Raw genomic sequence first — 25,785 nt, forward strand, 5'->3', positions numbered from 1 at the left:
GAGTCTTCAGTAAAGATACTATATAAATGACAACCTCTGATTGCAGCACAGTTGCCCATCAAAACTGGTGAGTCACTATCTATCTATCTATCTATCTATCTATCTATTTACCATAATTACATATATATAATATATATATATATATATTATATATATATATATATATATTATATTATATATATATATATATGTAATTGTTATTTTTCAGAATCCCGAACTTGACAGCTGCAATTTCCATCTGAGATTAATACAAGGTAAAGAACTTCCCACTGATGGTGACAATATGATATGTTTGGATGTTTCACAGGTTGGAATGTATTATTAGAGTTAAAGTTAGACAATGACAATCAAAAGTGAATCTAATGAAGTATATCAGCATGGTGATGTCAGTTGTACTCCACAGTAAAGTACAATCATGGGAGATGGTGAAATGGAGTGTTTCGGCCCGGCGGCCATTTACCTCCGGAAGCCAGAAAGAGAGCGACTCGAGGCTCAGACCGCCCCCTTTGATGCCAAAACAGCATTCTTCGTGACAGATGCTGCTGAGATGTACTTGAAAAGTACTCTTATTAGTATAGAGGGTGGCAAAGCTACCGTCAAAACTGACTGTGGAAAAGTAAGTATCATAGATTTAAAAAAAAATATTTTATATGTGACTGTGCTCGAGTCTTCAGAGGTTAAAGTTTGTCACTTTAATAGTGTAGAAATATGTGTACAAAAGTCTAAACAATGTTCATTACAGACTGTCACAGTAAAAGAAGATGAAATCTTCCCAATGAATCCTCCCAAGTTTGACAAAATGGAGGACATGGCCATGATGACCCACCTCAATGAGCCTTCTGTGCTGTTTAACCTCAAAGAGCGTTACGCAGCATGGATGATCTATGTAAGTTAATCATAATTTATTCCTGGAATAGGGCAGCAACATTGTAAAACTGGACGATCTCCATTTCAGACCTACTCTGGTTTGTTCTGTGCCACTGTCAATCCATACAAATGGCTCCCAGTGTACGACGCAGTTGTTGTGTCTGGATACAGAGGCAAAAAGAGGATTGAAGCCCCACCTCACATCTTCTCCATCTCTGACAACGCCTACCAGTTCATGCTACTGGTGAGTGGACTCCAGCAGTCTCGACAAATAACAGTTAAAAAGACAATGAAAAATACTTTTGATAAAAACTAAGCATGAAGTATTAGTATTAATTCATGGTCTATACATTTCTGTTTTGACAGAGTTCATAGAAAAGCTAAATTTACTCCAAATTCTTCATAACAACCATTATTTGTCTTCTATATGTACTTATATGATTAAAAACTGAAATGTTAACTTTGGATATAACCTATTATATATAATAATAAAAAGGAAAAAAAATAAATAAAAGATTCATAGCTTCAAATTAATACAGAGTGCTACCTATTTTATATACCCTGTTAATATTTCATGGTTTAATTTCAGATCGTGAGAACCAGTCTGTCCTGATTACGTGAGTAAATATTCTTCTTCTGACACAACCTGAAGCTTTCAATTATAATTGTAAATCAGTAAAAGATTTATGACTAAATGATGATATCATATAAATCTCCAGTGGAGAATCTGGAGCAGGAAAGACTGTGAACACAAAACGTGTCATTCAGTACTTTGCAACTGTTGCGATGGCTGGTCCAAAGAAGACAGACTCTGGCCCTGGAAAAATGCAGGTTAGTGAGTATCTATTCTAGACAGTGTTATTGAGGACAGTGTTTGTGATTCACCTCATGACTGCCCACTGTGCTACAATTACGTCTAGGGATCACTGGAGGACCAGATCATTGCAGCCAACCCTCTGCTGGAGGCTTATGGTAACGCCAAGACTATAAGGAACGACAACTCCTCTCGTTTTGTAAGTTGCACCTATGAATCATCATTAATAACATCATAAATTTTCAATCACAAACAGTTGAGCTTTTATCAATGATTTCAATCTAGGGTAAATTCATCAGGATTCACTTTTCGGGCACTGGTAAACTGGCAAAGCAGATATTGAAACTTGTGAGTCAACACTGTTTTTAGCCAAATATTTTATTTGGAGTCTAAGATGTGGGTTGCTCAATTGAAAACAATGTCTTTTTTTTTTTTTTTCTTGGAAAGATCTGCTAGAGAAGTCAAGGGTAACATTCCAGCTGTCTGCTGAAAGGAGTTACCACATCTTCTACCAGCTCATGACTGGACACAAGCCAGAGCTGCTCGGTGAGAAATCTACAGGATTGTGTGTTTTAGTTATTTCTATGTTTGAGAGCACTGGAAACATACTGCACTTCAATTCTTTACAGAGGCCCTGCTCATCACCACCAACCCTTACGACTATCCGATGATCAGCCAGGGTGAAATCACTGTCAAGAGCATCGATGATGTGGAGGAGTTCATTGCCACAGATGTATGTGGACAGCTGCAATATTATTATTAGTAGTAGTATTTTAGATTTTTGCAAATTTATGAGCAAACAAACATCAGAAAAACACCAGCTTGAACTGAATACTGCATGAAACGGTATAAAATACACCAATAAACAAATGATTTATTTTGTCTGTGTAAAAACAGACTGCCATTGACATTCTGGGCTTCAATGCTGATGAGAAGATCAGCATCTACAAGCTGACAGGTGCGGTGATGCATCATGGGGCCATGAAGTTCAAACAGAAGCAGAGAGAGGAGCAGGCAGAACCTGATGGCAATGAGGGTAAGATCAATTTTGAGCACAAATTAACATATAAACGGTCACTTAAATAGCAACAATAATGCATAAAACTCTGCTTCCCTAGCGGCTGATAAAATCGCCTACCTCATGGGCATCAACTCCGCTGACATGCTGAAAGCTCTGTGTTACCCCAGAGTGAAGGTCGGGAATGAGATGGTGACCAAAGGCCAGACCGTACCACAGGTGATGACTTCATCAACACATTTTACTTGTGGATATAGTGAGACATGTCTCAGACATAGTCATCATGAGAAGTAAGGGTACTAATATAATCTACAATGACCTTTGAATTTGTCAGGTGAACAATGCAGTCTCTGCACTCTGCAAGTCTGTCTATGAGAAAATGTTCTTGTGGATGGTCGTCCGTATCAATGAGATGTTGAACACGACGAATCCTAGAGAGTACTACATCGGTGTGCTGGACATCGCTGGATTTGAGATCTTTGATGTGAGTATCAGTCATTAATGTCTCTGAAAGAATCAAGACATAAGATAACAGTCAGTTGCAATAATTGCTTCTGTTGAATTATCAGTTCAACAGCTTGGAGCAGCTTTGCATTAACTTCACAAATGAGAAACTGCAACAGTTCTTCAACCACACCATGTTTGTTCTGGAGCAAGAGGAGTACAAGAAAGAAGGCATTGAATGGGCATTCATTGACTTTGGTATGGACTTGGCTACCTGCATTGAGCTCATTGAGAAGGTAAGAGGATATTCAGTAAATAAAATAACTATTCTCACTGTGCCTGTACTTGAGTGTGAATATTTCTTCAACAGCCAATGGGCATCTTCTCCATCCTTGAAGAAGAGTGCATGTTCCCAAAGGCTACAGACTCAAGCTTCAAAAACAAGCTGCATGACCAGCATTTGGGAAAATGTTCAGCTTTCGAGAAGCCCAAGCCTGGGAAAGGCAAAGCAGAGGCCCACTTCTCTCTGGTGCACTACGCCGGCACTGTGGACTACAACATTACTGGCTGGTTGGAGAAGAACAAGGATCCACTGAACGACTCTGTCGTGCCAACTTTACCAAAAGTCAGCACTCAAAGTGCTGGCCTTGCTGTATGTCGCTGTGCCAGAAGGTACAAACAACTTTGTTTCCAAATTTTTGTGTTTAAATTATATACAAGCCACCTTCTTTCAAAAAACTAAACAAGGAATGAGGTCATCAGAGTGCAACAAACTATGTGATCACAGATTTTGGAGTTTTAAAAACATGAAGTTTGTCTATGCAAGAGAATAGTTAGATTCAACAAGACGCAAATAGAGATTATTGAAGGGCTTACTGAACAGCAACACAATATTAACAAAAAAAACTCCTGTCATTGATATACAGCAGAGGGAGGTGCAAAGAAAGGAGGCAAGAAGAAGGGTGGTTCCTTCCAGACGGTGTCTGCAGTTTTTAGGGTAAACAGATTCTCTCTCTTTTTGAAGTTTGTGAATTTTTCACCATTGCGATTAGATTAATCACAAACTTTCCACAGGAGAACTTGGGTAAACTGATGTCTAACCTGAGGAGCACTCACCCTCACTTTGTGCGCTGCTTGATTCCTAATGAAACCAAGACTCCAGGTAACCTTGATCCTTGAAGACTCAAATAGATCACGGTTTTGAAAAAAATGTCTGGAACCTTAACGAAATTTGCATTCAGGTCTGATGGAGAACTTCCTGGTTATCCACCAGCTCAGGTGTAATGGTGTGCTGGAGGGCATCAGAATCTGCACGAAGGGTTTCCCCAGCAGAATCCACTACGGTGACTTCAAGCAGAGGTAATGACATCTTTTTTCAACTTCTTACTTAGAGATGATGTATTAACTAATCTTCACTTCATTACATATTCACAAGAACACTACTTTCCCCTAAATGTCCTCTAGATACAAAGTATTAAATGCTGCTGTCATCCCTGAGGACAGTTCATTGACAACAAAAAGGCTACAGAGAAACTCTTGGGCTCTATTGATATTGACCACAACCAATACAAATTTGGACACACCAAGGTGAGCTGTTCAGCAAAAACACCATGTGGACAAAACTATTTCAACTCTTTCCTTCTCATTTTTTACTCTGCTACAACACAATGATATTGTAGAGAATTCTGAAGCTTTTTGACTAGGAGTTTGAACGACACTGTCATGCCTCCTCAAACTGCTACATCAAAAAAGAAAGAACAGATACTCTCAAATGTCATTCTATTTTATAGTATTGAACTATATATAAGTTTATCAGCAACCACTGTAATTACTGGAACAGCCAATCTCATTATCATTAGGGCCATATCCCAGGCCACATCAATGCTGAAAATAACTTATTGGCTTCTTCAACACTACAGCACTAATTTATTACAAATGTTCTTGTAGGTGTTCTTTAAAGCTGGTCTGTTGGGTACTCTTGAGGAGATGAGAGATGAAAAACTATCAAGTCTGGTTACCATGACTCAGGCTTTGGCCCGAGGATATGTAATGAGGAAGGAGTATGTCAAAATGACGGAGAGGAGGTACTTACAATAATGTCTGGAACACAACTGTTTAGTTGCACAGTGTGATAAAGGCTGGTTTACTGATTACAATTTTCACAGGGAGGCAATTTATTCCATCCAATACAACATCCGCTCATTCATGAATGTAAAACATTGGCCATGGATGAAGGTGTACTTCAAGATCAAGCCTCTTCTGAAGAGTGCAGAGAGTGAAAAAGAAATGGCATCAATGAAGGAGAACTTTGATAAAATGAAAGAAGATTTAACAAAGGCATTAGCTAAAAAGAAGGAGCTTGAGGAGAAAATGGTGTCACTTGTTCAGGAGAAAAACGATCTTCTACTGCAAGTAACTTCTGTGAGTATTTCACCTACATTTATGAACATAAGTAGGGATGCACCGATATGAACATTTTGGCCGATACCCTAACAGATAATTTTAAATATGAAAGCCAAGAACTGATATGTTGGCCGATAAATCTCAATCCACCTTTCAAAGAATTTATGAGAGCTTGATTACCAAAAAGTCTCACCATTAAAAGGTATTAATATAGCATATATATATGCAGCCATGGACAGTAGTGTAGCAGAGTGTGTTGAAAGACGTTAATCATGTAAAGACTATAGCCAGAGATATTGTCAAAATCATTAAATATTATCATTATTAAGAGTACTTGGCATTTCCAATTAATGTAGGCCTGTTATTTTCTGTCTAGTAATATTATGTTACTTTTATTATCAAATTAATATTAGAATGAATTTGCTTCACAAAAATTTCATAGTGGATCACCTGCATAACTGACACGCTGTGACGCTGTGATAAAAGAAAATGGCTATAAGCATAGGCTACTCTTCACTGAAAATGTTTTAATAATGTCTTTTAAAACAGGTTTATTATAGCCTACAACAAGTCATAGCCCTACAGCTTGAATAAAATTTTACACCTCAGTAATACTTTATTAATGAAGCAAAAGAGCAGCTTTATTTCATGCACCGACTTTCAAAAACAACCTGTTCAACAAAAAATAAGTTTCTTTTCATTGTTTTCACTCTGTTCGGGCCCCAAGAGAAACATTTAAGAAATAAATTAAAACAGATACCATATATTAGAATATTTGTCTCTCTTCATTTCTGAGAGAATACGCACTGTTAATACGTTGTCAGATGCCGAAAGTGCAGACAGTTTTTACTTTAACTATCATGTTGAAAGACGTTCACCAGCATAAATTTGACTTGCACATAGTTTGCACGTTGCTTGTATGATATCCTGTGGCTCGCCTTCATGGTTTAAAACAGAAGTAGCCTATTTCCAATACTGCAATACACCTGCGCTACAGCTCGAATAGTCAGATGTGTCGTGGACACACTCTGAACGTCCTGAAACACGGCAAATAAACCCAAATAATTCACAACTTTCTTTATTACGGTAATATTCTCTTTATATTATTGTGTTTATGAGATTCCCAGTTATAGTTATTAATGTTGTACATTACTGTTCAAGCTGCGTGTGCTGAAGCTGAGGAGCTGAATGAACACCAGTAAACTGAAGTGCTGCTTCTTATTAAACACATGGAACGCATCAAATATTCAGATATTTCTACAACATAAATATCATATTACAACATATTTACAAAATATGCAATGCACACGTGACTTGAATAAGTTCTGTTCTAATCAGAATGTGTATTCTGTTATGCTCTTAAATATGGAAACCTAACCGAAAGAATATAACGTATTATAATATTTTTCTCATTATAATGCACATATATATATATATATATATATATATATATATATATATATATATATATATATAAAATCTCATTCATAGTTATTAATGTTGTAAACTGATGTTCGAGCTGCGTGCACTGAGCTAAAGATTATCACCAGCAAATTGAAGCGCTCTATCAAACCTCTATAGATTATAGCTTAAACAAATGCATTCTATATGAGAAAAATCTGATTTATATGCATAAAATAAACACAATACTACAACGTACAATTGAACAGAAGACTGTTAATTCACAAGCGAACTTAACTGTGCTAGTCACGTGTGTATCCGTTGTGAATGTGCTCTTCCCTTAAACAATGCACTAAAATCCAGGCGGACAAAGATTCTGTTACATTATTTTACAGTAGCTAATGATCTCAATATAATATTATAGACTTGCCATGCACATACTGCAGTTCACTGTATTTTCCATTTCGAAGTGATTCAAATAATATTTCAAGCCATTAAAAACCATCATGGTGAACAGTGCACATCTGGAGTGTCTCTGCAGGAAATAATGCATTATTTATCAGCTCTAAGATAATGGTCAAATTCTCTTACCGGTCCGATAAAAATAACAGAAAAATTCAAATTTATCAGCCAATACCGATATGGTGGCTGATATATTGTGAATCCCTAAGCATGAGTCATTAACTATATCCATTCCAATGAACAGGAATCTGAAAACCTCAATGATGCTGAGGAGAGATGTGAAGGGCTCATCAAAAGCAAGATCCAACTTGAGGGCAAACTCAAAGAGACAACAGAGAGACTAGAAGATGAGGAGGAAATCAATGCTGAACTGACTGCCAAGAAGAGGAAACTGGAGGATGAATGCTCTGAGCTGAAAAAAGACATTGATGACCTGGAGCTCACCTTGGCAAAAGTGGAGAAGGAGAAACATGCAACAGAGAATAAAGTCAGTATATATATATACATTCTACAATATGCTCAACCAATCGTAGTTTTCCTACTTGGAACCAAACTCTTCATATAAACTGCCGGTTATGATTCAGGCTCTTGGTAATGAAACCAGTAATTAATGTTTCTATTTAGGTCAAAAACCTGACAGAGGAGATGGCCTCTCAAGACGAGAGCATTGCCAAGCTGACCAAAGAGAAGAAAGCCCTCCAAGAGGCACACCAGCAGACTCTTGATGACCTTCAGGCAGAGGAAGACAAAGTCAACACTCTGACTAAAGCTAAGACAAAGCTTGAGCAGCAAGTGGACGATGTAAGATGTTTGGCATAGGAATAAGACCATGAATCAATGAGAACTAAAATTTATTGCTCTATACCAGATGTTAATGTTTCAGTTTCTGTAACAATAGCTTGAGGGCTCATTGGAGCAAGAGAAGAAACTTCGTATGGACCTTGAGAGAGTCAAGAGGAAGCTTGAGGGTGATCTGAAACTGGCCCAGGAGTCCATAATGGACCTGGAGAATGAAAAACAGCAATCAGATGAGAAGATCAAAAAGTGAGTGGCCATCAGATTTTGAACTTTACACAACTACACAAAATGAGTATTTGGCACATTTTACAAAACACTACTTTCAAAACAGGAAGGATTTTGAGATAAGTCAGTTTCTCAGCAAGATTGAGGATGAACAGTCTTTGGGAGCACAGCTTCAGAAGAAGATCAAAGAACTTCAGGTAACACTAGCTCTAATCTTTCTGATGTGAAATGGTGAAGTTAAATGCATAGCTGGAAAAATCCATATACAAATATCAATAAAGAAGCCATTTTTTATTTAGGCCCGTATCGAGGAGCTAGAAGAGGAAATTGAGGCAGAGCGATCTGCTCGTGCCAAAGTGGAGAAGCAGAGAGCCGATCTTTCTAGGGAACTTGAAGAGATCAGCGAGAGGCTTGAGGAAGCTGGTGGTGCCACTGCTGCTCAGATTGAGATGAACAAGAAGCGTGAAGCCGAATTCCAGAAGATGCGTCGTGATCTGGAAGAGTCTACCTTGCAGCATGAAGCTACAGCTGCAGCTCTCCGAAAGAAGCAGGCAGACAGTGTAGCTGAACTCGGAGAACAGATCGACAACCTCCAGCGGGTCAAGCAGAAGCTGGAGAAGGAGAAGAGTGAATACAAGATGGAGATTGATGATTTGTCAAGCAACATGGAGGCTGTGGCTAAAGCAAAGGTAATGTCACTAGATGATCATTAATAAGTAAAAAATCTTCTTTACAAACATATTCATATAATCTTTAATCTCTTTAGGGTAATTTAGAGAAGATGTGCCGCACCCTTGAAGACCAGCTGAGTGAAATCAAGGCCAAAAATGATGAAAATAGTCGCCAGTTGAATGACATGAATGCACAACGAGCAAGACTTCAGACTGAAAATGGTAAGAGAGTAAGCTACACTTAAAAACTCTTAAAACAAAATTGAGTTAAAATATTCTGTTATTATATTTAATGCTAATATCTAACTTGTTTCTAAGGTGAATTTAGCCGTCAGCTGGAAGAGAAAGAAGCACTTGTTTCACAGTTAACTAGAGGAAAACAGGCTTTTACTCAGCAAATTGAAGATCTCAAAAGACATGTTGAGGAAGAAGTCAAGGTAGAGTTGCAAATATTAGTGTTTTGATAATCAAATTATTTTTTATGTTTTTCTTTTTTAAATCCAAGCCATCGTGTAGATAGTAAAGTGTTTAATATCCCAAAATGTGCCGCCCTATAGGCCAAGAATGCTCTGGCCCATGCAGTTCAGTCTGCCCGCCATGACTGTGATTTGCTCAGAGAGCAGTACGAGGAGGAGCAGGAGGCCAAAGCTGAACTCCAGCGGGGAATGTCTAAGGCCAACAGTGAGGTGGCCCAGTGGAGAGCCAAATATGAGACTGATGCCATCCAACGCACTGAAGAGCTTGAGGAATCCAAGTAAATACAGCAAAGAAAAGTCTTGAGTACCCTACATTTAATTTCACAAATATTAGTAAGGTTTCATCATTTAATACCACTTTCTTTAGGAAAAAGCTGGCACAGCGTCTCCAGGATGCTGAAGAATCCATTGAGGCGGTGAACTCCAAGTGTGCCTCTCTGGAAAAGACCAAACAGAGGCTGCAGAGTGAAGTAGAGGACCTGATGATTGATGGGGAGAGGGCAAATGCACTGGCTGCCAACCTTGACAAGAAGCAGAGAAACTTTGATAAGGTAAGAAAGAATCTTCAAATCTAAACCTTGAACTATGGACTTGGCTAATTAACAATGATTACCTTTTTCCCCAGGTCCTAGCAGAGTGGAAACAGAAGTATGAGGAAAGCCAGGCTGAACTAGAAGCTGCTCAGAAAGAAGCTCGTTCTCTCAGCACTGAGCTTTTCAAAATGAAGAACTCCTATGAAGAAGCTCTTGACCACCTCGAGACCCTGAAGAGGGAGAACAAGAATCTGCAACGTAAATGCCACTTTTATTTTTACAGCAAGGATTTTAAAAAACAGAGATGTCTACAAAAACAGAAAATGATGTACAATTGATTTTTAAATACTTTCAGAGGAGATTTCTGACCTCTCTGAGCAGCTTGGAGAGACTGGAAAGAGCATTCATGAGATAGAGAAAGCCAAGAAGACAGTGGAGTCCGAGAAAGCAGAGATCCAGACTGCACTAGAAGAAGCTGAGGTGCCATTCCTTTGCTACAACACTAACATCACACCAGTGCTTTGAACAATAATAAAACATTGTATTTATAGTGGTTCAAAACCTTAAATGAATGTAATTATTTCCTTCTTAAACAATCACAAATATACCTGCCATAACTCCGGAGCCATATAGTATGATTTTACAAGTTTAAACAGTAAGTAAATTATTTCCTTTTTGCTTGCAGGGCACCCTGGAGCATGAAGAGTCCAAGATTCTCCGTGTGCAGCTGGAGCTGAACCAGGTGAAGAGCGAGATTGACAGGAAGCTGGCTGAGAAGGATGAGGAGATGGAACAGATCAAGAGGAACAGCCAAAGAGTGATTGATTCCATGCAGAGCACTCTGGATTCTGAGGTCAGGAGCAGAAATGATGCCCTGAGAGTCAAAAAGAAGATGGAGGGAGATCTGAATGAGATGGAGGTCCAGCTGAGTCATGCCAACCGCCAGGCTGCTGAGGCCCAGAAACAGCTCAGGAACGTCCAAGGACAACTCAAGGTATTTCTCTGTAGAATGAGGAGTTTAAGTGCTTGATCATAGGAATATGACACATGAATTAACTGAAGAATGACATGCAACTAACAAAGAAAGAACATTTCCACAGGATGCCCAACTGCACCTTGATGAAGCTGTCAGAGGACAGGAGGACATGAAGGAGCAGGTGGCCATGGTGGAGCGCAGGAATGGCCTGATGCAAGCAGAGATTGAGGAGCTGAGAGCTGGCCTGGAGCAAACAGAGAGAGGACGCAAAGTGGCTGAGCAGGAGCTGGTGGATGCCAGCGAGCGTGTGGGACTGCTGCACTCACAAGTACAAAAAGATTATTAAATACTAAGAGCAAATTCAGATCACATGACAAATTACTAGTTAAATATACACTAAACTACCTGCTTAAATCCTGCAGAATACGAGTCTTATTAACAGCAAGAAGAAGCTTGAGACTGATCTGGTCCAGGTTCAAGGTGAGGTGGACGATGCAGTCCAGGAGGCCAGAAATGCAGAGGAGAAGGCCAAGAAGGCCATCACTGATGTGCGTGTTTGCATGATGTTACTCTATGCTAATTTAAACAGTTATTTGACTTTGTTTAGTTGCATGTGGTAGCAAAGAGAACATTCATGGAAGCTAATTATATCTATATTAGTTAGCTCGTTTTAATTGACCTATATTTCAGGCTGCCATGATGGCTGAGGAGCTGAAGAAGGAGCAGGACACAAGTTCTCACCTGGAGAGGATGAAGAAGAACATGGAGGTGACTGTCAAAGACCTGCAGCACCGTCTTGATGAGGCTGAGAGTCTGGCCATGAAGGGTGGAAAGAAGCAGCTCCAGAAACTGGAGTCCAGGGTAAATCACTGGCTAAATACAGTCTTAGCTTGTACTCATTCTAGGAACGGGTGTCTTCTAATGAGCCAGAGTGTGATTATACAATGATTATGGAGTCAGATGACACTGATGGAGGAATTTGCAGCTATACTCACAAAGTATTAATAATGTTTATCAACAAGGTGAAAACCAGACCTGTTATTGATCTATATTATTCAATACTCAAATTAACTAAAAACTGCTACTTTTCAAGTAGTAATATATGTTTTTTGTATAAAATATGATAGTAATGCAGACACAGTTAGTAGCTGTCCAATGCTCCAGTGCATTTAGCAACCACACTACATACATGTGTATCACACCAGAGCCTAACTGAACCATGCTCTGGCTCACCTCTTCAAGTGAGGTACAGAGTGATCACACTAGTCAAAAGAAATTAACTTTGGGGGTGCTCGGGAATGGTTCAGATTGCCTAGTGTGAGTAAACCTTAGATGAACTGGCCATTGCAGAGATTTCACAGTTATAACAATAACTATGTACTGAAGGTGCATGAGTTGGAGGCTGAAGTTGAAGCTGAACAGAGACGTGGTGCAGACGCTGTGAAAGGAGTGCGCAAATATGAAAGGAGAGTGAAGGAGCTCACCTACCAGGTAAAACTACCCACAAATTAGATATCTAACACCTTTCATGATTGTATACATTGTTTAAACAAGACCATGAACAAATTTACACCCAAAGACTGAGGAAGACAAGAAGAATGTGGCTCGGCTGCAGGATCTGGTAGACAAGCTACAGCTGAAAGTGAAGGCCTACAAACGCCAAGCTGAAGAAGCTGTAAGTCTAATGTCACATGTCTTGAGTGTGTAGCTTTGACATTATCTATTCAATACACTCAGTGACAGGAGTGCAATGCTCTGAAAGGATTGGATATCTTGTGTAATCCTAACAGGAGGAACAGGCCAACACTCACCTGTCCAGGTACAGGAAGGTGCAGAATGAGCTGGAGGAGTCTCATGAGCGCGCTGACATCGCCGAGTCCCAGGTCAACAAGCTGAGAACCAAGAGCCGTGAAGCTGGAAAGGTAAAAACAGATGATGATTATACAGAGAAAAGTTACTTTTTATACATAAAATATATGAAATGTTTTAAACTAAATGTTTTCAATTAAATTTTTTATTTATCCATTTTTTGCTTTTTTTTAAGACTAAAGTTGAAGAATGAAGACAAGAAACTGCACATACAAGCAAGCATATGACTGACTTGTGCTGAGTTCTTCTGTGTCCATTAAATGGCAGAGTTTGACTTTGTTCTTCATTATTTTTCCACTTTCAAACTTCATTACATAAACTGTTTTAAAAGACAACTCATGAGGCATGATATGACAAAGAACATGAATGCAGAGTACTGAAACTGGGATAGTGACATAAAGAACCCAAAAATGAAAAGGGGGAAAAAAACTAAACCGAAAACAGCCTGAACTTCAAAACAAAAATGTGAACTTATCCTTGTATGAGACTTTGAATGAAAGTGTCTGCTAAGTGCATAAGTATAAATGTGTTGGGATTACCCAAAAGTCACTGGCAAATAAAAACACAAAATACTCAAGGAGACCAAAGAAAATGGGTATATTAATGTACTGTAAAAAAGGCATTACATGAAACCATGACAACAAAGGAAATACCAAAATACAAAGGGAAGGGGAAACATGAACATAAAAAAGCCAGCCATATCACCCTGTAGCCCAAGACTGGTTTCCCACTGAAGCTAAGCAAGATTGAGCTGGTCAGTACCTGGAAGGGAGACCTGGGAAAAATAGGTTGCTGCTGGAAGAGGAGTTAGTGAGGCCAACAGGGGGTGCTCACCCTGTGGGTCCTAGCACCTCAGTATAGTGACGGGGACACTATACCATTAAAAGCACCTTTCTTTGGATGAGATGTTAAACCAAGGCCTTGACTCTCTGTGGTCATTAAAAATCCCATAGCACTTTTCATAAACAGTAGGGGTGTAACCCCGGTGTCCGGGTCAAATTTTCTCCATTGGCCCTTGTCAGTCTTGGTCTCCTAATTATCCCATCTCTCTTCTCCACCTGTAGCTGGTGTGTGCCGAGCGCACTGGCGCCAATGTACTGTGGCTGCCGTCGCATCATCCAGGTGGATGCTGCACACTGGTGGTGTTTGAGGAGAAGACCCCCTCACATGACTGTAAAGCTGTCACGCTGTCAGTCTCTGTTTTCCTGGGTGTCCCCTAGTGAGCTCACTTCTCCTTAGGCACTTCACCATAGGCACTTTAATTCCGCTAGTCTGGTCATGTCTTCACAGTAATTGCACTCCAATTAAATTGCACAGGTGCTGACAATCCTTTGTCATTAGTCTCCCTATATAGAGCTGTCTTTCTCTGTTGTCTGTATGGAGTAAGGATGGTAAGGACCCTATGTGTGAATTGTGCTCGTCTCCCGAGTCTTCCCTTTACCTTCTTGCTTGCTCCGAGTTCCCGTTCCTTCAGGTTTCCTCTTTCATTTTTGGTTTTATTTGTCACTCATGACTGTTTATTTTGTATGTTACCTTTTTGTTACAATAAACCATACTTGCATTTGGATCCTGCCCTCACCTTGTGTTTTTCCCAAAACCCACCGTCACAGAAGGACTCCATCCACCAAGGGTCCAGCGGTATGTCTGCTGCCACTTTTTCCTCAGCCAGCAAGCGGGAGAAAAGTGGCTTTGAGGGCTCTCGCCTAGTGGTGTTCCGGAGGACGGTGCCCGATGCTGTCCCCGAGGTGGTGCCCGATGCAGTTCCCGAGGCCAAGGCGGTGCCCAAGTCCGTTCCTGAGGCAGTGCCCGAAGCAGAGGTGTCTCACGTCTCCACAGGCAGTCTTAAGTCAAGTCAGGTGCCCATTGACTGTTCAGAGTTGAGTCAGTTCCCGGTTGACCCTCCGGAGTCGAGTCAGGTGTTCGTGGACCCTCCAGAGTCAGGGTTAGTCACCGTCAACCTTCCAGAGCTAGGGCTAGTCACCGATGACCTTCCTGAATCAGGGCTAGTCACCGATAACCTTCCAGAGTCAGGGCTAGTCACAGATGGCCTTCCAGAGTCAGGGCTAGTAACCGATGGCCTTCCAGAGTCAGGGCTTGTCACTATTGACCTTTCAGAGTCGAGTCAGGTTCCCATGAACTCTCCAGAGACAAGGCTAGTCACCGGTGATCTTCAAGGACTGAGTCAAGTCACCAGTGATCTTCGTCCTCCCATTGGGCCGGCCACAAGAATGTGGTGGTCTTCCGCTCCGCCCTGGGGGACTCTGGCCTTGACTACGAGGATGTGGTGGTCTTCCGCTCCGCCCTGGGGGGGTTTCCGCCTTGACCACATGGGTGTGATGGCCCTCTGTTCCGCCCGGGTGGGCATCACCTAATGTCCTCCATGTACCCATATTTTTGTTTTCATTTGTTTTTCTTATCTCCTTCTTTGGACCTGGCCCTCCGTCCCTCCCCTTCATCCTCCGCCGGTCCACCACCCTCCTGGACTCCTTGTTTTGTGTTACACTTTCCTGCCTCTGCCTTTCCATTCCATCTGGTTGTTCCGTCTCTGTTTTTTCCATTTTACCTGGTTGTCCTGTATTTTGTCTTTCCATTCTACCTGGTTGTTTGTCCCTGTCTGTCCATGCTTCTGCTTCTCCTGTCCCTGTATTCTGACCCTCCTTCCCTCCCCCTAGTCCGCCGCCGCTTCACCTCCCTCCTACCTCTTTTTCCTGTTGGGTTTTCTGGGGTTTTCAGGTGGAGCATCTGGGAGCTGCTCAGTAGGGGAGGGGGCACAAAAGCACTTTGGGTGCACAGCTATACACAGTAAAGCACTACATAAATGCTGCATTCATTCATAACAAAAGTTAAAAATAAGTTTTCTTTCAAAATGATTCATTCCAAAGCATACCAAAATGTATGAACATTACATGCAGAGCCATTGAGAAAGTTACAACAAGTTTTGATCTTCCTGCCAAGTGGTTCACGAAGCTCTCAATAGTTACAAACAACTCTGTGCTGGCTATATGTTTGAATGGGTTTAATCGGGACAGACAGCAGTTTAACTATATTTGCAGCAATTTCTCGTACTTATGTGCATTGATAACTAGACTGACTTCACTTTACAAAACTATTTTATTCTTTGGAGTTATAAAAATACAGCAATGCAAAGTTCTCATAGCCCTTTGCAGCTATGTGACCAAACTTAGCCATGTGTCAACACCTTACCTGTAACTTTTAATCAATTAAATAATTTTACTGTATATTCATTCAGTTCTATTTAGTTATTGTTTCGAAAAGATTTTCGCAACTAAATGATACGTGCACCCATGAATGACCAAATAACATATAACATTCTCTAATTGGTTTATCATTTATATTATTATGTAGCATTTAGGGTAAAAATGGACAAAAATGTTTTTAAATTCAAGTGCAAAGAGAAAAATAATATTCATATGTGATGCCATGGTTCAACCACTAGATGCCCATATGTCCATTTAATAAATATAGTCTACATGTATTTAACACTAGTCTAGTTGCTCAAAAGAGTTTGCCAGGTCATAATTGCTTATTTATTTTTTAAGGTTTGTGCATAGACAATAATAAACACTTGATTTTACTTTCATTTTTTTATATATATTAAATTAACAAGGTTTACTTACTTACTTCTCAATTAATTACTTACTTCTCAGTGTTATTTTATAATATTCACATTACTATACAATGTAATATAATTCTACAAAAGGCAAGCATGCCCCCCCCCCCCAGGAAAAGGTTTAAAATAATGTTTGGAAAAAAAAACACAAAGCAACTAATTGCATTCAGCTCTGTATTGTATTCATTGAAACTTAGTCAACCTCCTATAGGGAGAGAAAGATTGCAGAATGGCTAAAAACAAAAAAATATGACAACTAGTATCTTGTTATGGTGTTTCTCATATCATCTAACTGCAATCATAATATAACTGTCTGTTATCTAATGATAAACGTTAATTAAAACATGCATCATAAAGTGCCGCTACTGGACAGATTTCCTAACTGACTGAGTGTGTCTACCTCCCGAACACTGTTAGGTAGTTTATTCCAGAGTTTGGGAGCTAAATGGAGTTAATTGGTATTAACTAAAGTTTGGGGCTGGGGCACGCCCAAAAATCACCTGACTTCTAAGAAAATCCATATATACCGGGCCACGTCACACCGCACTGCTAGTCTCGTTCTCTCGACGGACAGGTGTACTTGCCTGGTCTGAACGGCTCGCTGTTTGATTCAATGTCACTGACGACACTCAACGATCACCTCTCATCATTCCGATCACAGTCTCTTTCAGAAACGGTGGCATTCGATCGCCCACATTCTGGGTCTCGAGCGCCCACTCACAGGCTCATCTCAGGCGGATTCTGAGCCCAACCTCCTTGCTCTCAGTCAGTGAGATCCGCGGGCCGAGTTCGCCATCATTTGGGTGGTGAATGCAGAAACTGAATTCTCGCTCCCGTCTCGCCGCTCTTTCACGCTTCCTCAGCGCTCTCATTGCATTTCTTCTAGAATCCAGAGCCGAGGACAACTAAATCACGGGTCACCTTCAACACGCACTTAAATCCAAGGTACCCAATTCAATCGTGCAGATAACAAACAGTTATTTCAACTATATTTAGTTTCAATAAAACTTCTGTCATGACAAACTTTGAGCCCTTCAGCACTTCCGGCAACTCCACTCTCCATTACCATAGACAGTAAAAGAAATGGACACAGCGACCCCATTGGAACTCAATTGAAACAAGTGAAGCCCATTTTTAGCGTTTTTTAGCACTTCCGTTTCTGACGCGCAGACTCAAACGAAGCTTGACGATGTCAGCAACCTGTCTGACAGATGTAAATCTTCTAAGTGGCTGTGCGTGCAAACTGCCATCGTTAATCTTGCAGAGACGGCGAGCTTGAGCGGGGAGTTCTTTGTCGTGAGTGAGCAGGAGTAAGTATTCTGATTAATTATTTTGTATAGTATTTTAAAATGTAACGCCAGTACGCCATATTAAGTTAATTGCCTGTGAGCTTCTCCTCCTGTCTCTACGGTAATGCGACAGAGAGACGAGTGGTTATGACGCAATCGTTAGCCTATTTTTTACAAAAACTGTTTATATGGGGCCATAATGTAACATAGAAGGTAATGGAGCCCTTTATACATTGTCGTGTATCTTTAGAAATAAATAATGGACAAACGAAGTCTTTAAACGCCTCAGATGTAAAGTTATTTGCTGTCAAAGTGACGCCAAAATGAATGGGAGTCAATGGGAATGCTAATGCAAGTGAAGTTCTGCTAAAAGATGGCAGCCCCCACCCGACTTCAACTTCCGGTCAAGTTCCTTGCCCCCTGTCCATTACACGTGACGGTCATGGGAATTCTCTTCCACAGCATCAAACCACAGCGCCCACTAGCGGCAGGCAAGACGTAATTCCACCTGCACTCATTCAACCTGATCTCTCTTCTCTATGCTCACATTTCGTTCACAAAACTCTACTCACAAACATCCTTTCATCCCAACATCCATTCCTATACCCTTCCTTTCAGCTGATTACAGCAATACGGCTCACAGCCCAAAGACACGCAGGCTGGTCAAATTGAACAGTCTAAATTGTTCCCCCCTTGACTTGTATGTATTAAAGACTTGTGCACAGATTGATTTTATGTATTAACTGATTTTTGCCATGACATATAGCCTCATATGCTGGTATGGCTTATAAGTAAATAGACACAATTAGCAATACGGCTCCATGTTTTCTAATAATTCTCTACAGCTACTTCTAAATTCCAGATGCCCATTCACTGTCCCTCACACCTTTCAAAACTAAAGGAGTGACACATCTTGTGTATTCTTTAGTGTTTGCTCATGCAGACCAGACGGTTTCCCTTCAACCTCCAATTCTATTTAAATCTTCTTTTCATTCTCTACCTCCCAACCTCCCTCCCTCCCCGCATCTTGTAACACACCCCACTCACATACATCCTTTCATCCTGACATCCTTTTTTCCACCCTAAATTCAGCTGTTTACAGGAATATGGCTCTGCGTTTCTAATTATCTCTAACAAATCCGACATCCACCATTCTGCTCAAATAGCATTATTAAATCCGCAGCTATCACTACCACCACCATGGTGGTACCTCAGGTGGATGACCACATAGCTAACAACAGCACCACCATTACAGTGCCCAGCGGTCGAGCCTGCAGTTAACAACAGCACCACCAGCAGCGCCTCAGGTGAAACGATCATTCAGCTACAACAGCACCACCACCAGTGCCTCAGGTGAAATGATCACACAGCTACAACAGCACCGCCAGCAGCGCCTCAGTCAAAATGATCATGCAGCTACAACAGCACCGCCACCAGCGCCTCAGGTGAAACGATCATACAGCTATGAAAGCACCGCCACCAGCGCCTCAGGCAAAACGATCACACAGCTACAACAGCACCGCCAGCAGCGCCTCAGGTGAAATGATCATAGAGCTACAACAGCACAGCCATCAGCACCTCAGGAGAAATGATCATGCAGCTACAACAGCAGCCCACCAGCGCTTCAGGAGAAATGATCATACATCTACGACAGCACCGCCATCAACGCTTCAGGCGAATCAATTATACAGCTACAACAGCACCGCCAGTAGCGCCTCAGGTGAAACTATCATACAGCTACAACAGCACCGCCACCAGCGCTTCAGGCGAAACAATCATAAAGCTACAACAGCATCGCCACCAGCGCCTCAGGTGAAACGATCATACAGCTATTACAGCACCGCTAGCAGCGCCTCAGGTGAAACTATCATACAGCTACAACAGCACCGCCAGCAGCGCCTCAGGGGAAACGATCATACAGCTACAACAGCACCACCACCAGCGCCTCAGGTGAAACTATCATACAGCAACAGCAGCACCACCACAGCAGAGCCTCAGGCGAACAATCATACAGCTATTACAGCACCGCTAGCAGCGCCTCAGGTGAAACTATCATACAGCTACAACAGCACCACCACCAGCGCCTCAGGTGAAACTATCATACAGCAACAGCAGCACCCCCACAGCAGAGCCTCAGGCGAACAATCATGCAGTTAACAACCACCAAGGCAGCACCTCAGCGGAAGAGCCCGCAGCCAACCACACCATCACGGTGGTGCCTCATGCGGACATCCCGCAGATAACAACAGCACTGTTATCTTATTCAGGCTAGATCAGTCAGTGTGAACGCGCAGTCCTAAGTGCATGTCTAAGACTGCTGACTGTTTCAATAGCAACCGGGAAGCTTCTATTGGCAGCTGCAGTGACGCGCTGACTTACTGTTCGGTTCTTTCATTCAGAAGGTGGGGCTTCCTGCGATTAAGTGACGTATTGAGCATTGCATGTTCTATAGTGTTTGCTTACAAAGACCCTTCAACCTTCAATTCTATTCCCAAACCTCTTTCTGTTCTCCCCCTCTCTCCCTACTTCTTGCAACACACCCCACTTAAAAACATCCTTTCATCCTAACATCCCTCCTTCCACCCTTCCTCTCTCCCTACCTTCCCTACCTCCTCCCCCCTCCTATATCCTGTCATCCCAACATCCCTTCTTCCACCCTTCCTCTCTCCCTACCTTCTCCTACCTCCTCCCCCTCCTATATCCTCTCATCCCAACATCCCTTTTTCCACCCTTCCTCTCTCCCTACCTTCCCTTACCTCCTCCCCCTCCTATATCCTCTCATCCCAACATCCCTTCTTCCACCCTTCCTCTCTCCCTACCTTCCCCTACCTCCTCCCCCTCCTATATCCTCTCATCCTCAACCCCTCCTGCTCTCATAACACCAGCAGACTGACTTGCAAAGCACCTCCGCAGTCCTATCAAGAACCTGACATGGTCGACTGATCACTAGCAGAAGAGACTGAATCAAATCAACTTATCTTCTCTCAATGACACTCTCATTCCAACCATTAACTATTCTGAACAGCATCCAGAGTTCAGTTCCTACAATCCACAGTCGATCAGTCGCCACAGCATTATGAAACGTATCCCATAGTCATAACAGCCATCCTAGGGGTTTGAATAGCCCGCATCTGCTCAGACTATGCAGTAGAAATTGAAACCATAAAAAAGGGATGACTATGTTTGGTAGTTATGCAATTCATGCATAGGCCACTAATCTACTCAACAACAATTCCTCCTCCAAGCAATCCTATACCATGACTCCTTAATCTCGTAAACCGGCTCTTCGTCTCGTTTCCCATTTCAGAAGTTATACTTCGTTCTGAAATAAATGCATCTCTCGCCAGTCGCACCACAGACCAAACACCAAATAGGCTTTCCAAGAAGCTATTCTTAATTGTATGATCTCCACGATACCACTCCACCTGGAACTGTCTCAAAGCTTCCTTTCCCATCAACTGACCCACTGTCCATCTACAACTTAACATCTTACAGTCATTCCTTCTTCAGATCCCCACATACCTTTAATCCTATTCCTTCAAATAACCACTGTCTGTGATCGCCAGCTTCTCTCATTCTCACACTTTCTTACTTCTAAAGGCTTACGAAAACAAGAACCTGCGTTAACACCTGAACTAATCAGTCTCTGCGTCCTCACTGTATGATCGGGCATTACGAGCTCACACTTGACTCAGCTCTTCCCATCTTTGGGGGTCCTCATTGTCTGGCCTAAATATACGCTAGAGACGGTACCCCCACCCTGAGTCTCTCTGAGCCCTCAATTCAAGACGCCCTCATCAACCTGACCTTAATCCCATTCCCTCGACCGCTTCATCCTCTTTGTACTCTTCCCTAGTTCCTTAGTTTGTTTGTGGCGTGGTCCTAGCTTTTGAAATGGAGTTAATTGGTATTAACTAAAGTTTGGGGCTGGGGCACAACCAAACAATCACCTGACTTCTAAGAACATCCATATATACCGGGCCACGTCACACTGCACTGCTAGTCTCGTTCTCTCAAACCCACCCTTCCCTCCCTTCTCATCCATTTAGTCAACCTTCTCCCACATTTTATCTCTATCAGGTTGTATCAGGGGTGTCCTCATTGTCTGGCCTAAATATATGCTAGAGATGGTACCCTCACCCTGAGTTTCTCTGAGCCCTCAATTCAAGACGCCCTGATCAACCTGACCTTCATCCCATTCCCTCGACCCCTTCATCCTTTTTCTACTCTTCCCCAGTTCCTTAGTTTGTTTGTGGCATGGTCCTAGCTTGTGAAATATTAAAATGATATTCTAGGTATTATCAAATTGCCTGAGTTTTGATAACACTGGGAAGTAAGTAATTAACCTATACTAATTATATATATATATATATATATATATATATAAATGAAACTAAAATCAAGTGTTTAATGTTGTCTATGCACAAACCTAAAAAAAAAATAACATTTAACATTTAATCATTTAACAGACGCTTTTATCCAAAGCAACTTACAAATGAGAACAATAGAAGCAGTCAAGTCAACAAGAGAACAACAACAGTATACAAGTGCCATGACAAGTCTCAGTCTAGTACAGAACGTATAGCCAGGTTTTTTTTTTTTTAATAAATGAAAAGACAAGAAAAGAAGGAAAAGTTCTAGTATTAGTTGGTCAAGTGCTCCCTTACGAAAGGAAAATATATTTACCAATATATTTCTTAAAATATATTGTGATATATTGTAATATATTATTTTCCCTTTTTATTTTCTAATATTTTATATATTTGAATACATTTAATAATATATTGATGATACATATATTATATAATATATTGCAAAATATACAAATGATTGCCGCTTTCAATATATTGCAATATGTTGGAAAAAATAAATATATATAAGAATATATGCCTCATATATTACATGATATTTTCCAATATACTGCAACATATTTTTGTTTCATAAGGGCTGGCGAAAAAGATGAGTCTTTAGATTTTTCTTGAAAATAAGTAAAGACTCTGTTGTACGAATTGAGATTGGGAGGTCATTCCACCAGCTGGGCACAGTCCAGGAAAAGGTCCGTGAGAGTGATTTTGAACTTCTTTGGGAAGGCACCACAAGGTGTCATTCACTTGCAGAGCGAAAACTTCTGGAGGGCACATAAGATTTAACCAGCGAGTTTAGGTATATTGGTGCCATGCCAGTGGTCGTCTTGTAGGCAAGCATTAGTACCTTGAATTTGATGCAGGCAGCTACTGGTAGCCAGTAACCTGATGAGGAGAGGAGTAACATGAGCTTTTTTTTGGGCGCATTGAAGACAGTCCTCGCGGGTGCTTTCTGGATCAATCGCAGAGGCTTGACAGTACATGCAGGAAGAGCCAGGAGAGCATTACAATAGTCCAGTCTGGAGAGAACAAGAGCTTGGACAAGAAGTTGGGTGGCTTGCTCTGACAGAAAGGGTCTAATCTTCCTAATGTTGTATAAGGCAAATCTGCAGGACCGTGTCGTTGTAGCAATGTGATCCATCACAACTCCTAGGATTCTGGCTGTTCTCGAAGGAGTAATGGTTGACGAACCCAGCTGTATAGAGAAGTTGTGATAAAGCAATGGGTTAGCTGGAATCACCAGGAGTTCTGTCTTCGTAAGCTGAAGGTGATGGTCATTCATCCAGCTAGAAATGTCACTCAGACAGGCTGAAATGCGAGCAGCTACTGTTGGGTCATCTGGTTGGAATGAGAAGTAGAGTTGGGTGTCATCAGCGTAGCAGTGATAAGAAAAGCCATGCTTCTGAATGACAGATCCTAATGACGTCATGTAGATGGAGAAGAGAAGTGGTCCAAGTACTGAGCCTTGAGGAACCCCAGTAGCAAGGTGTTGTGACTTAGAAACATCACCCCTCCAAGACACACTGAAGGATCTGTCAGAGAGGTAGGACTTAACCCACAGGAGTGAGGTTCCAGAGATGCCCATCTTTCTAGCCGAGAGCAGAGCAGTCTCAGTTGAGTGGCCATTTTTGAAGCCAGATTGGTTGTTGTCCAGGAGGTTGTTCTGTACAAGGAACATAGAAAGCTGGTTAAATACAGCTCGCTCAAGTGTCTTTGCAAAGGAAGAAGGGATCCCGGTCTGTAGTTTTCAAGAAGCGCTGGATTTAGAGATGGTTTCTTGAGCAGTGGACTTACCCGAGCCTGCTTAAATGCTGAGGGAATAAGCAATTATGACCGGCCAAACTCTTTGGAGCAACTAGACTAGTGCTAAATACATGTAGACTATATTTATTAAATGGCCATATTGGCATCTAGTGGTTAAACCATGGCATCACATATGAATATTATTTTTCTCTTTGCACTGGAATTTAAAAATGTTTTTGTCAATTTTTACCCTAAATGCTACATAATAATATAAATGATAAACCAATTAGAGAATGTTATATTTTATTTGGTCATTCATGGGTGCACATATCATTCAGTTGCAAAAATCTTTTCAAAACAATAACTAAATAGAACTGAATGAAAATATAGTAAAATTATTTAATTGATTAAAAGTTACAGGTAAGGTGTTTGGTCACCTATAACTGCAAAGGGCTAATGGAACTTAGCAATGCTGTATTTTTATAACTTGAAAGAATTTAATAATTTTGTAAAGTGAAGTCAGTGTAGTTATCAATGCACATAAGTACGAGAAATTGCTGCAAATATAGTTAAACTGCTGTCTGTCCCGAATAAACACATTCAAACATATAAGCAGCACAGAGTTGTTTGTAACTATTGAGAGCTTCGTGAACCACTTGGCAGGCATGGCAGGAAAATCAAAATTTTTGTAACTTTCTCAATGGCTCTGCATGTAATGTTCATACATTTTGGTATGCTTTGGAATGGCTTTACTGTGTATACCTGTGCACCCAGCACTGCTTTACAGTCATGTGAGGGGGTCTTCTCCTCAAACACCACCAGTGTGCAGCATCCACCTGGATGATGCGACGGCAGCCACAGTACATTGGCGCCAGTGCGCTCACCACACACCAGCTACAGGTGGAGAAGAAAGAGAGATAGAGCCAATTCTGTGGATGGGATAATTACTTTAAAAAAAAAAAAACGGGGAAGTCGTGGCCTAATGGTTAGAGGGTTCGACTCCCAATCGAAGGGTTGTGAGTTCTAGTCTCGGGCCGGACGGAATTGTAGGTGGGTGTAGTGCATGAACAGCTCTCTCTCCACCTTCAATACCACGACTTAGGTGCCCTTGAGCAAGGCATCTAACCCCCAACTGCTCCCCGGGCGCCGCAGCATAAATGGCTGCCCACTGCTCCGGGTGTGTGCTCACAGTGTGTGTGTGTGTGTTCACTGCTCTGTGTGTGTGCATTTCGGATGGGTTAAATGCAGAGCACAAATTCTGAGTATGGGTCACCATACTTGGCTGAATGTCCCTTCACTTTCACTTTCACTTTAGGAGACCATGACTGACAAGGGCCAGTGGAGAAAATTTGACCCGGACACCGGGGTTACACCCCTACTCTTTATGAAAAATGTCATGGGATTTTTAATGACCACAGAGAGTCAAGGCCTTGGTTTAACATCTCATCCAAAGAAAGGTGCTTTTAATGGTATAGTGTCCCCGTCACTATACTGAGGTGCTAGGACCCACAGGGACCACAGGGTGAGCACCCCCTGTTGGCCTCACAAACTCCTCTTCCAGCAGCAACCTATTTTTCCCAGGTCTCCCTTCCAGGTACTGACCAGCTCAATCTTGCTTAGCTTCAGTGGGAAACCAGTCTTCGGCTACAGGGTGATATGGCTGGCTGTTTTATGTTCATGTTTCCCCTTCCCTTTGTATTTTGGTATTTCCTTTGTTGTCATGGTTTCATGTAATGCCTTTTTTACAGTACATTAATATACCCATTTTCTTTGGTCTCCTTGAGTATTTTGTGTTCTTATT

At 41.4% G+C, this 25,785-nt stretch overlaps 1 pseudogene; it reads left to right on the forward strand.

Moving 5' to 3' along the window:
- The first annotated feature begins 203 nt into the window (after nt 1-203).
- LOC113079464 (myosin heavy chain, fast skeletal muscle-like) lies at nt 204-13,231 on the forward strand (annotated as a pseudogene).
- Nucleotides 13,232-25,785: the final 12,554 nt, after the last annotated feature.

Source organism: Carassius auratus, unplaced genomic scaffold (genome assembly GCF_003368295.1).
Source record: "Carassius auratus strain Wakin unplaced genomic scaffold, ASM336829v1 scaf_tig00028147, whole genome shotgun sequence".
Classification (NCBI taxonomy): Eukaryota; Metazoa; Chordata; class Actinopteri; order Cypriniformes; family Cyprinidae; genus Carassius; species Carassius auratus.